Source organism: Sciurus vulgaris (assembly GCF_902686455.1).
Source record: "Sciurus vulgaris genome assembly, chromosome: 11".
Lineage (NCBI taxonomy): Eukaryota > Metazoa > Chordata > Mammalia > Rodentia > Sciuridae > Sciurus > Sciurus vulgaris.
In genome coordinates, this window is record NC_136472.1 from 9,933,223 (window position 1) to 9,946,842 (window position 13,620).

A 13,620-nucleotide genomic window follows, 5' to 3' on the forward strand; every position below is an offset into this window, starting at 1 on the left:
TTGACAGTGAGCTGCTGGAGTCTGTTGCTGCACTGGAGGGCGGAACCTGCCATGAAGAGCCACAACAGGCCACTTGAGAGAGTGGAGGAGAAGCTGGCTTTGCCAGCCGTGACCCTCGTGACCCTGGAGCTGAGCTGGCGGGCTTCCTGCTGTGATGAGCTGCACAGTAAAGCCGCCTTCTCAGCTGCGGAGGTCTGTAGCTTCCAGTCGCCACCTGCCGGCGGAAACAGAATCCGGCTTTGTCTCAAACTGGTTCAAAATTTACATGGCAACTGGTCTGATGTCTTTGTAATAAAGTTAATGTTATCGAGGAGAAGAATTTGGGGTGTGTGGATACTGTTCTGTGCTGAAAGGAATAGTTGATAAAAAGCAAATGTCAAAAATACCTATAAAAGCAATTTGAGATAATTGGGAAAATTCAAATTTAGACTGATATTAAAGAATACTAAGGAATTACGAATTTTATTGGGTGGTAATGGTGTAAAGCTTATGTAAACATATGTCCTAATTTAAGAAAACGGATAATCATAAAGCAAATATGGCAAAATAATGTTTTAAAATTGTTTTTAGGTTTGCTTTATTTTCAAACACAATGTTTTAAACTGAGGTGATGGGTGTAGTGTAGGTGGGTAGTAATTATACCAGATTTTGTAGAACTTTCTGAATATCAAATGTTTTAAATAGCAAACATCTTTAAAAATATCTAAAATTTGAACTTGGAAGCTTAAATAAAATAAGACATCTTATTGGATAAGTCATTTTACTATTTAAAAATTAAAAGGATAAAAGATGCTAGGCAAATACTAACTAAAAATTAGTACACTTAGGAATTTGGTCCATTTTGAGTCTACTTTTGTACAGGATAGGAGAGAGGACTCTAATTTTAGTCTGTATATTTAGATATCCAGATTGCCCAACACCATTTGGTAAAGATAGTTTATTTTTTCTCCAATGAATGTTTCTGGCACTTTTGCAAGAGTCAGATGACTGTAACGTGTGTGTGTGTGTGTGTGTGTGTGTGTGTGTGTGTGTGTGTGTGTGTAGGACCCCCCAAAAGGAAGACCCTTACTCGAGTCTCAGGATGGCGAGCTCCAGGAAGCACGAGAGACTGGCTTGATGCAAAAGCACGAGGCACTTTAATAACGGAGCTCCGGGCCAACATGTATCTCACGCAGGAGATAGAGGAGTTGACCCCGAGGCTCAGAAATCAGGGGTTTATATAGGAAAAGTTAGGGAGTTTGACGCGGGTACACATAATTGGCTGATTCAAACATAAGCGGGCACATGACTACATTGATTACATCAGCAAGTAGTATGTGCAAATTGACATTCCAGCAGTATGGTAGGGCAGTTTATTTTGGTTAGCAGGGGTCAAGTTAACCTTAAAGAAAAGGGAAGAAGGGGGAAAGTGGGTGACACCAGATGGTCCACGGCCTTGTGGAGATTGTTTATCCTCCATGGCCAGTTAGTTTTTGATGATTTGGCAGTCTTATTTTAGGCTTGTTTAGGTATGTTCAGGCCTCAAGCCTGTCCCTCTTTGTTTCTTTTTCTAAGTTCATTTGCTAGACTACAGATTCTGTGCTTTAATTATGGACACTTAAATTTTAACTCCTTCATGTGTGTGTGTATTCTGTTCCATTGGTCCACGCGTCTGTTTTTACGCCAGTGTCTTGCTGCTTTTGTTACCATGGCTCTGTAATATAATTTGAAATTGGATATTGTGATGTCTTCAGAACTGTTAGGAGGACAAATAGAGAACGTGTCAACACATAGGCCAGGTAAAGACTTCCGAATAGGATCCCTATCACTCGGGAAATAAGAGCAAGAGTCAATAAATGGAGGGCATCAAACTGAAAAGCTTCTGCCCAGCGAAGGAAATGATAGCGAAGAGACAACCGACAGGATGGGAGAGACGCCCTGCCAGCTCCTCTTCCCACAGGAGATTACTATCCAGAATATACAAAGAATTTGGAAAACTTGACACGGAGAAACAGACAACCTAACCCATAAATGGGTAAATGGACTGAACAGACACTTCTCAAAAAAGAAATACAAATGAAAAAGAAATACATGAAAAGTGTTCAACGTCTTCAGTCACCAAGGAAATGCAGACCAAACCCATACTGAGATTCCATCTCATTCCAGTTAGAATGGCAATCCTCAAGAATATGAGTGGCAATAAATGCTGGTGAACCTGGGGAGGAGTGGGGGATGGGGGAGAGAAACGTTTTTGGAGGGTACTTGGGTACCAGGGATTGAACCCAGGGACATTTACCCACTGAGCCACATTTCAAGACCTTTTTTATTTTGAGATAGGGTCTCGCTCAGTTGCTTAGGCCTTTGCTAAGTTGCTGAGGCTGACTTCGAACTTGTGATCCTCCTGCCTCAGCCTGCCCAGCTGCTGGGAGAAACTCTTGTACATACCACTCCTTGATATTTATCTAAAGAATTAAAGTCAGCGTACTTTAGAGGTGCACGCCTACCCGCGTATTTCAGCACAGTTCTCAGTAGCAGGTTATGAAATCAGCTTAGGTGCCCTCCAGCTGGTGAATGGGGAAAGAAGACGAGTAGATATACACGAAGGAGTTTTATTCAGTCATAAAGAGAGAAAAAATTACGATATTTGCAGGAAAATGGATCATTAAACAGAGACCACGAATTTGAACAAAATAAGTCAAAATAAGTCAAACTCAGAAAAGTCTCATGTTTTCTCTCCTAAGCTAGAGGGAAAAAATGGGATGTGATAAGGGATGCCAGGAAAGTAGAAGGGAGACCATTGGGGGAGAGGACAGGGATTGGGGGAGGAGTGAGAAAGGTGGGGGAGGGTGGGGAGTAAATCAATGGAGTTGTTTTTATGTATATACAAATAAGCCACAATGAAACTCACCATTCTGTGTAAATAATCTGCATCAGTAATAAAAAAGAGTATAAAGGTTATCACTAGTAGGATAAACAAATTCACTTTATTGAAAAATTTAGTATAAATATTAACCAAATCTGCTATAACTATAGTGATACCAGAAAACCTAGGTTTTATGGCAAAGATTATTAGGATAAAAGATAAAAACGTTCTTTTTTTTTTTTTTTTTTGGTGCTGGGGATCGAACCCAGGGCCTTGTGCTTACAAGGAAAGCACTCTACCGAGTGAGCTATCTCCCCAGCCCCCAGGATAAAAGTGTTCTGATTAAAGTTTCAACTCAGTATCAATATATATCAATTCTCAGTTTGTTTATATCTAATAGTCTTAAAATAGATAATGAAAATCTCAGCTGATTACAAGGGGAAACTGACAGATTCACCATTATAGCAGGGAGATAATATACCCTTCTCTTAGGAACTAAAAGAAAGGCACAGATCTAGAAAATTTAAAAAATTTTACTGACAAGGGCTGAGGTTGTGGCTCAGTGGCAGAGCACTTGCCTAGCATGTGTGAGGCACTGGGTTCGATTCTCAGCACCACATAAAAATAAGTAAAATGAAGGTCCATCAACAACTAGAAAAATATTTTTAAAAAATTACCAACAAGCTGATTTAATGGATATATGTAGTATGATTGTGGAATACAGATTCTTTTCAAGGTTACATGAAGGAATATTTTTGAAAATTGACTGTATCCTGGATCTTAAAGAAGTCTTAACACATTTTGGAGGATTAGTTCATTGAGATAATCTTTTCCAGATGTAGTGCAGTTAAGTTGGGATCAGTAACAAAGACATAGCTGGGAAGACCGTATACTTCCAGAAAATTTAGAAGGTACTGCTTGGTGAATACGACTCGAAGACAGAAACAATGGAAGTTAGGGAATATTTAGAACTAAATGATAATACAAACACTAGCTATTAGTGTTTCACCCATGCAGCAAAGGGATGCTTAGAAAGACTTTTGTGGCATAAAACTTCACATGATGAAAAAAGTGCAAATTAATAAGTTTATTATCCAACTTAAGTTAGAAAAGGAAGGAAAAATTAGCAGAAACAAAGTAAAAGAAGTAGAGCAAAATCAAAAGAAGGCAAACAAGAATATAAAAGAGAGAGCATTCACATTTTAGGACTAAAAAGAAGGGGTGTTAAGTATAGATGCTAATGAGATAGAACCAACATGAAGTATCAATAAACAACTTCATGACAAGAAATTGGAAGATTTTGATGACATTGATACATCTAAAAGTTAGTGATATTGAATTAAGAATTAAAAACTCTAACCAGTCCTATAGCTATTCCAGGAATTGGAAGAATGGAATGGTGGCATTGGTGGGTAAACGGATGGAGCTGGAGAACATTGTGCTAAGTGAAACAAGCCCGACTCAGAATGTCAAGCGTTGGATGTTTTCTCTCACAGGTGGAAGCCAGACCAGAATGAAGGAAAAAGGAGGATCCCATGAAAATAGAAGGGAGGTGAGCAGAGGAGGGGGAGGGAGGAGGGATGGGCAAAGGAGGAACTGTGGAAGGAAGTTGACCACAGTACGCTTTGTGTGCACGTGAATACACCACAGAGGATTTCACCTTTATGTATATTTATAAAGGATTTATTAAAAAACAATAAATAAATAGAAAGAAGACCAGTGAAGTAGAGGAAAGGGAACAAGGGGAGGGAGGAGGAGAGGGCAAGGGGAAGCCCTGGGGACTGAAGTGGAGCAAGTTCTATTCCACGCATGTGTGATGAGGTCCGAGAGAAGCCCACGATTAGGTGTAACTAAAATGCACTCACAAAAACCCCCAAACAGAATTAGATAGTTAGTTCGACATTTTCTCACAAAGCAATGGCAGACACGACGATTTTATAGGTGAGTTTTACCAGACATTCAAGCAACACAGGGAAGGACATTGAAGAAGACCCTACAACCGGAAGAGACAGATTATTCATAGATCTGCAGTCCCAGTGAAATACACTGGTTTTGTGTGGATTCTTCCTAGATTCAGCGGGATGCCAAGCCTGACCTTAATAGAGTTATTCCTAGAATTGGCAACCAGATTTTAAAATGTAGATGGAAAAGTAAAGAGAGAGGGTGAGGAATTCATGAACTAAGAGGAACACAGGCAGAGAGACTTGTTTTACGAAATCTTAGGCTTATTAGAAATTATCGTTTTTACTACCAAGATTAATGTATTTTTGGTACAGCAAGAGTTAAACTGAATAATGGATTAGAGTATAATCTTCAGAACAGACCCACAAATAAATGAAAACTTTGTTTATAGTAGAGGTGGCACACGCCAGTGGGAAAAGATGGACTGTTCAGGGAGGGGCAAATGATTTTTGTAAGGGCTGGGTGGTCAATATTTTAGGTTTTATGGGCCTTGGAGTGTCTGATGTGATTACTCTTCTCTGCGGTGTTCATATAAAGCAGCCGTGGAGCTAGCTGTGATGGTACACACCTCGAATCCCAGCAACTCCAGAGGCTGAGGCAGGAGGACCACGGCTCAAGGCCAATTTAGCGGGACCCTATCTCAAAATAAAACATAAAAAGGCCCGGGGGCTGGGGTCCTGACTTGGTAGTAGAGGGCTCACCTCCCACATGTGAGGCACTGGGTTCCATCCTCAGCACCACATAAAAATAAAGTTATTTTAAAAAAAGGTCTGGGGACATAACTCAGTGGTAGAGCACCCTTTGGGTTCAATCCTCAGTGCCAAAAATAAAAAACAAACAAATAAGCAAAAATACCCCCCAAACAAAGCATAAAATAAAGGATACGGATGAGGAGATCATAGGTGAGGTCTGGGTATGGGGCACAGAGCTTCCCGCCCTCTCTCAGCGCACCCCCTCCAGGGACCTCCCCGTCTCCAGCTATCTGGCAGCTCTCCAGACCCTGTTCTTTTGGGGATTTATGGAGATCCCATTGCATAGTGCTGGGGTTGTCAGCATCCTGCTACAGCAGATTCCTGCTTGGAGGTGTGAACCGGCTGGGAAAAATAAAACATCAGAAAATAAGAAGGAACAAAAGACAATAGGCAGAGAGCAAGCAGATTTTAATTCTTTCAATGTTTTCAAAGGGATTGGTGCATGAGCTCCTATCTCTTGCCCTGGGTTTTGAGGATCCCATGGTTCAAAGATAGGATATAGCGGAAATCCAGCCAGACCTTCCCCTGCTGCTTGACAGGATTCAAGACAGCGACTTTTCATCTTCCCAGAGGGGTGAGCAGAGGCACCAGACGCAGATCACAAAACTTATGGGCTAATTCATCCTCCTCGGGCTCCTCTTCAATGTCCGGCTGAGGTTCCCTTTTCTTTTCCTCTTGAACCAGGGAATTTCACTCAGGAGTTCCCAGAAAAGTAGCCTTCCTGCCCAATACTGTCACAAACAAACCCATGATTTATACGTGGCTTCCAACAGCATAGAAAGGACTGCTAAGAGATTCCAAGAATTCGTTCCCGTTCTTGGTCTGCTTGTGCAGTAAACCCCTCTGCGGGGGACGGGCCAGGACCCCTCTGCAATGAGGAGGGTCTTGTGTCCTACCATGGAGGGTAAGTCAGAGTGAAGAGTGGGAACCATGGATGAAAACCCAAAACAGCTACCTTGGTATCACACCCACAACCTGGCCGCTCCGGGTCGTGGCCCTTTCGGGGTGAAACTTCAATTTAGTGGGTCACATAACATTTTTGTTTGAATTATATGAAATAGAATGTTGAGGATAGAATTGATCCACGTCTACCTCATTTGTACAGGTAAGTTTTTCGTCTTATTTATACACCTGATCACATATCTGCATGCACCCTTTCAGAATGCATTATGTGACGTATTTCTTGCTGTGAGTGTTGGTCAAATGTTTAAGGCTTCCGCTAAGAGAAGAGCTGGCCTAGAGGCACGAGAAGACTTGTGGATGGTGCTTACGGCTGTCACGTCAGTGAAGTGGCACACCGGGAACACCCCACGTCCGCGGACGAGAGACAGCACAAGCAAACCGTGCTCCAGGGTCCAATGCCCATCCGTGAGGACAGGTGGACCGTCCCTGCAGGCCATCACATAGACTGGGAAGCTAATTTTGAGGAAAAAAAACAAGTTGTAGAATACATGTTGTTTGATTCCATTTTTCTTTTCTTTTTTTTTTTTAACAACTCCATAGGTTACAAAGTTAACAATGTTAGGAATTACATTATTTATCACTAAGGGATATATTCATTCAAAAATTTAAAAACAATAGTAAAATAGACGTAAAATTCAGGAGATTGACTGTAACTGTGTTTGGAGGGAGATGAGGAGGAGGTTCTTATTTTCTTTGTGCAGCAGCTTTATTGAGATATAATTCACACATCACACAGCTCACTCATTTGGAGTGTATAATTCAATGGATTTTAGCATATTCATAAAGTTATAAAATTGTTATAATTCTTTTTTTGTTTTGCGGTGCTGGGGATTGAACCCAGGGCCTTGTGCTTGTAAGGCAGGCACTCTATCAACTGAGCCATATCCCCAGCCCTGAAATTGTTATAATTCTTTTAACAACACTCTCATCACCTAAAAAGAAGCACTGAAACTGTATCCTCCATCCCTTCCAGCCCCCATGAGGGTCTGGCCGGGTTGCCGAGGCTGGCCCCAGACCTATGATCTTCCTGCCCCAGGCTCCCAGGCCACCAGGGTTGCAGGTGTGCGCCACCATGCCCAGTTTATGGGCCTATTCTGATAGTTCACATAAATGGAATCAGATGCTATTAGTTTTGTGACCATCTTCTTTCATTTAGCATGTTTTTAAGTTTCTTCCACCTCATAGCCTGTCTCAGTCACTTTGTTTTGTTTTGGCTGAATAATGTTCCCTTTGTATGGAAATATCACATTTTGCTTATCCATTCATCATTTGATAGACATCTGGGTGGTATCACCTTTTGACTGTTTATGGATAATTCTGCTATATTAGTCAGGTTCTCCAGAGAAACAGAACCAAAGAGAGATAGTCTGTCTATCTAGAGTTTTATTGTGAGCTTACCAATCATGGAGGCTGGGAAGTGCCATCATTTGCTGTCTGTGAGCTGGAAACACTGGGGACTCAGGAAAACCAGTAGTGTAATTTGGTCTAAGGACCAGGGGCGCCATGTTGAAAATCCCTGTCCAAGTGTGGGAAGTGGGATGAGCTGTTCCAACATAAGCAGCGAGTCAGGAGAAAAGGAACGAATTCCTCCTTCCTCCACCTTTGGTTCTATTCAGGTCCTCAACAGACTGAATGATACTCAGCCACATTGGGGGTGGCCATCTGCCTTTCTCAGTCCACCAACTCCAATGGTAACATCTGGAAAGACCCTTACGGACATGGCCAGAAATGGCACCCCAGGCATATTCAGGTGGAAACCTAACGTAAGCCATCTCAGTTGCTGTGAACATGTGTGCGCAGAGTTTGGTGGGACACCAGACTCATTTCAGATGTTTTCTATTTCTTTTATTATGTTGTTGGTGTATGGGTTTTTTATTATGATTTTTATATCTTACGATTATGTTCCATATATTATATGTAGAGACAAGGTTTAATTAAACTCTTTAAAAATATGTGTAGTCTAGAATATTCCTGGAGGATATAAGAAACTGACACCATCGTCTCAGGGGGAGGGACTGCCAGCTGGGGCTGGGGGTGTGGAGCATGGAGGCTCATCTTTTATAGATAGTCTTTTAAATAACTGTAGCAGGAAATATACAGAAAACAAAAATTTGGGGCTGGAGTCCTTGTTCCTGGCAGGCTGGGTGTGTGGTCTGTCTGTCCCCATTCTCTGCCCAGGGGGAGCATCCTGGCCCCTGGTCTGCTCAGCAGCCACATGCACCAGCTGGGGACAGGCAGGGTTCCAGCTGGACCCACCTTGGTTGCTGACTCCTGGGCCTGAGTTTCTGACTCTGAGCTCACTGAATTAGCTGAAGTGCTACAAGTTTCAGCTCGAGGACTGTGGCCTTTCCTCGGCCTCTGCCCTGCACACTCCAGGTGGTTCCTGTGCCCAATCTCACCTGCCATCTCTTCAGCAGGCAGTGCCCACCAAGTCATCCTGCTCAGAAGATGGTGCTGTGACATTGTTAAAAGTGACTGGCACCCTGGCAAACAGAGATCACCTGGTTCAACGTTGGCCACCAACCATGTCCAGTGCGGCCAGGTGGGGCTGTTCAGGAGGATCTGGCCAGTGTGGATGTGAGGGAATTAGCTGAGCCCACCCCACTCTCTCCCTCCAGAATGAGGAAGGGAAGACCTTGAGGAGGGTCCCTCTGCAACCCCCAGGACACTGTTGTGGAGATGCTGAGAGAGGCCAGTGTCCACAGGAGCAGTGTGGGCTGCGGGAGAAGTGAGTCTGCAGGGATGCTGTGGATCCTGCACACGAGGCTCCCTGTTTGGTTCCAGTCCCCCTGTGTGCTCACCCCAAAGCCTGAAGAGGGCAGCGGGCTGGTCCTTGCTTCCTCCGAGCCCCACAGGGAGGCTGCTGAGCTGCCTCCCAGTCCCTCCTACCCCTTGCTGTCAGCATGCCTAGTATGTGACATTGATAAGGGTCGTCAGAAGAGAGACACTTACTTGGGTCTTGGGTGGGGTATCACACTGGTGCCTCAAAAGTCGGCCTCTTCACACCAGCTAGTTTCCTGTGGGGCTAGAATGAATGGCGTATTGAAGCTGAACTGATGTTTCTGTACTATGGATTGAACTCAGGAGCACTTAACTATGGAGGCACAGCCCCAGGCCTTTTTTATATATTTTTTTAGAGACAGCATCTCACTGAGTTGCTCAGGGCCTCACTAAGTTGCTGAGTCTGGCTTTGAACTCGAGGTCCTCCTGCCTCAGCCTCTGGAGCTGCTGGGATTTCAGGAGTGGGCCATGATTCCTGGTGTTGAACTGCTTCTGTAAGGTCGTGATACTCGAGGAGAATTTAAAGCCTTATAACTCTTTTCAGGACTTGTAGTAATATTGGTCAGAGTCTTCCAGCGGAGGAAGGAGTGGGCTAACAGAAGAGTGAAATCCAGGCTCCTTTTTATAAGTGACTTCGGAAGCCCTTAAGAGATTCATTGATGGAGGGATATTTTATGCTAAAAGTTTGGCCTTTTGATATTTAGGGTGAGAGATACATCAGTCTGTAGGCCTAGACCATTTTGATGGAAAACCTTTGTATACAGAGGCAGAGAGAGAGAGAGAGAGAGAGAGAGAGAGGAGGGTGGACCCCCTTACCCACCAATTGGAAGTGCTAGGATGACAGCAATTATTCTCCTCATGTCGTTGGCCTATTGTCAGTTTGAATGACAGTGGTTTACATCAGGATAGAAGCAGAAGCCACTTTTATGAACTTGATAAGTTTTTCTAAGAATCTTATCCCCAATTAAATATGATCCACTCACATTCCAGATGTGCCCTGACTATTGGTCTACACAGCATGAAACACTGTTAGGAAAGACTCATACAGTTCCCATTAACCTTACAAATGGTCTCAGTGAGTTCCTGAAAGGTGTGCTTGAGGGTATCATTATCACCTTCTGATTTTAGTTCCCTATCACTGTACGTAAAAGTCCCGTCTCTACCATCTGAATCGAGCCAAAGGGTTGATTCTGGAGGAAGTCCGGGACCTTGTCTAGGTCATGTTCTGTGGTGGCAAAACCAGACCTGGTTGTGAAATGAAGTGACAGAAACGTTATGGGAAGCGTCCAGTGCCTGGGGAGGGGTCAGTCCCCTCCCCTCTCGCAGCCTTTCCCCAGGAAGCCTCCTTAACCAGGTCCCCACCTTCTGCAGGGTCAGTGGCAGCCCTGGGAGTCTGACTCCTCCCTCCTGAAACCTAATGGACGCTGTGGACAGAGCCGATCCTCCTTATCTGTTCTGTGGGCAGCTCTGTGTTAGAGACCTGCACGGCCTTCAGCCGCGCAGATTAGGTAAACCCCAACGATAGGACGGGTCTAAGATGACGTCAGATAACCTATAAAATTGTGAGAAACTGTGGATCAGGGCTCAGAATTTGGAGTTTTGGTTTTCCTCTGGGCCCGTGGGCATAAAATCGAGTCCTCCTCTCCGAGTGCTGCTTGCTGCTCTGGACCAAGCTGTCTCCCACAACAGTCCCACACCATGAAGGTTTTCTGGGCATAGAAGTGGCTTGGCAGAAGCAAGCTGAACAGCAGCATGGGCTGTCCCTTGGCTTCCGGTGCTTCTTTCTAAGGCCACACCAGCTGGCGATGAGCTCATCTGAAAGACTGTCAAGGGGAGGGTGTCAAACATTTCTGAAAAGCACTTTCCCAAACTGGTCACATAAATATGTATTGCAACCGGTTCCAATGTGAACTGAGCTCCTTCCCACTCATTAGATGACTACATACTACCAATCATTTTGGTTATTAAGAGAGGCTGCGTGTTGGATAGGAGAGTTTGGTGGGTATTCAGCTTATGTGGTGAAGGTCCCTAAGAGGAGTGGGAAGATGAGTTACAACATTTGGCATTAGTTTGCAAAGTAGTAGGTTTGCAACAGTTATCATGGAAGTAAGAACAAGTTTTGGAACATGAAGGGGAGGTGTGGGGTTTAGCTCAGCACCTACCAGGTGTGAGGCTCTGGGTTCAATCCCCGGCACAACCAATAAAATCCAAAAGAACAACAACAACAACAACAAAATCAACATAACAACACAATCAAAGAAAGAGAACCCAGTGGGAGCTGGTTCTGAGTTCTTTGGCAAAAGTTGTCTACCTCATGTTTTTATCTGCTTTTGGGAAAAAGTTCCCTTGCATACCCTGACTTAAAGCCTTTGTGGATTGACAAGTCCAAGGGTCCCAGGGTTCAAGAAGATCTTTTCAGTTGAGAGTCATGGAAGGTTCAATACCATATGATGCTACTCTGTGTGAGAGGTTAAAGTAACTCTTTAGGGTCCTTTCTACTGATGATTTTCCACAACACTAAGTAACCAGGTTCTAACATATGGAGTATAAAATACTCATCAGGTAAAGGGGTTCTGAAGGTCATTTGACCTGCTGCAAATAAGTTTTTGAAATATTGCATTAATGCTTTACCATGTTGGGTCATAACAGAGTTTGCAAAACCTAAGGACCTCGGTCACCTGGTAATGATTTCATAAGGTATCAACTTATGTTTTCCAAAATGTGTTCATCTCATTGTCTTAGAGTAGCAACAACACTGGAGTCCCATGTAATTTCATGATGTCAGTTAATTTTGCCAATTTCGATTTTACAGTGCCATTTATTCTTTTGACCTATATTCATGATTGAGGATGATAGTAATGCTGGAATGTTTGAATAATCTTAGTTGCTCTATAACCTGTCCAGTAAGGTGAGCCTCTATCACTTGAAATTTCATTTTGTATTTCTCAAAGTGGAAAATCATTTTCAAATAACTGTAGTTACAGTAATTGCATCATACATTTGGCCTGGAAGAACTTCTGTCCTTCCAGAAAACATGTATCTTCTTACAAGTGTATATTGAGCGTTCATACAGGAAAATGTAGGTCATGTGAAAGTGTTGGGATAGCCTGAAGGTGGGGCCGATATTCCTGGGGCTACTTCAATCATCTTTCGACGATTATAGATATGACAAGTGAAATACTGATCATAGACATGTTGGGCTACTTTTGTGGAGTTCCTGCACAAGTATTTTTCCGAGTTTTGAGTCATTTTATTGACTCTGTGAAGAATGAGAGAATGGCGTGCTTAGAAGAGTAGCCAATTCAGGAATTGGGAAACACCAAGTGGCTGTCTGGGCCTTCCCAGAGTCTCGTGATTAGTTTGTATTTTTTTTTATCCATTTATTTTCAGTTTTAGGAGCATATCTTTGTTGCCAGTGTTGAATTTCCTTTATGGCCTTTGGATGGACTTTATTCAGGGTACCTAGTTTTATGAGTCGAGGCAATTTTTTGGGTGCGCATAACTCAGCAAAGTATTTCCTTCATGTTTGTGGTCTGTTTTTAAATATAAGCTTCAATTTTTATGACAAAGTGAGGGTAACAATAGTGTAGAAAGGTAATCAGCAACTTTATGTTCATTCTTTATATGCATGCTATCTGAGGTTAAGAATACCCTCTTTTTTCTTAGAATGGAACTACCATTTGACCCAACTATCCCACTCCTTGGCTTATACCCAAAGGAATTAAAATCAGCATACTATAGTGATACAGCCACGTCAATGTTTATAGTAGCTCAATTCATGATAGTAAAACTATGGAACCAACCTAGATGCCCTTCAACACATGAATGGATAAAGAAAATGTGGTACATATACATAATGGAATATTACTTAAAGAAGAATGAAATGATGGCATTTGCAGGTAAATGGATGGAACTGGAGAATATCACGCTAAGTGAAATAAACCAATCCCAAAAAACCAAAAGTTGAATGTTTTCTCTGATATGTGGATGCTAATTCACAATAAGGAGGCTACGGAAGAGTAGGGTAACTTTCTATTAAGTAGAAGGGAGCAAGGGAAGGGAGGGGATATGGGATTAGGAAGAATAGTAGAATGAATCAGACATTATTACCCTACATACATATATGACTATATTACCAGTGTGATTCTACATCACATACAACCAGAAAAATGAGAAATTATACACCATTTGTGTTTGACATATCAAAATGCATTCTACTCTCATGGCCATTATCAAGAATACAAGCAATAATAAGTGTTGGCGAGGATGTAGGGAAAAAGGTACACCCATACATTGTTGGTGGGACTGAAAATTGGTGCA